Source organism: Brassica oleracea, chromosome C8, assembly GCF_000695525.1.
Source record: "Brassica oleracea var. oleracea cultivar TO1000 chromosome C8, BOL, whole genome shotgun sequence".
Taxonomy (NCBI): domain Eukaryota; kingdom Viridiplantae; phylum Streptophyta; class Magnoliopsida; order Brassicales; family Brassicaceae; genus Brassica; species Brassica oleracea.
The window spans coordinates 2,955,200-2,955,462 of NC_027755.1; positions in this window are offsets into that span (position 1 = coordinate 2,955,200).

Consider the following 263-nt stretch of genomic DNA (forward strand, 5'->3'; position numbering starts at 1 on the left):
TTGAGTATGGGAACCTCAAGAATGCCTTTACCTTGGTGGGTGACTTTCGTGAGTGCCGCGGTTCGGTCGGAAGTCTTTGGAGGACGCGAGCCGATGACTATGCGTTTGAGGAGGAAATGAGCTTGATGAAGAGTGGGAGGAATGAACGTGCCCACGCTGAGGCACTTATCCCTCCGATCGACGAGCGGATTCAAGGGTTCTGGGATTCCATCCCGGTTTCCCCTGATACCGAGGAGGTTTCGACTGGGTTTCCCGATGATGGC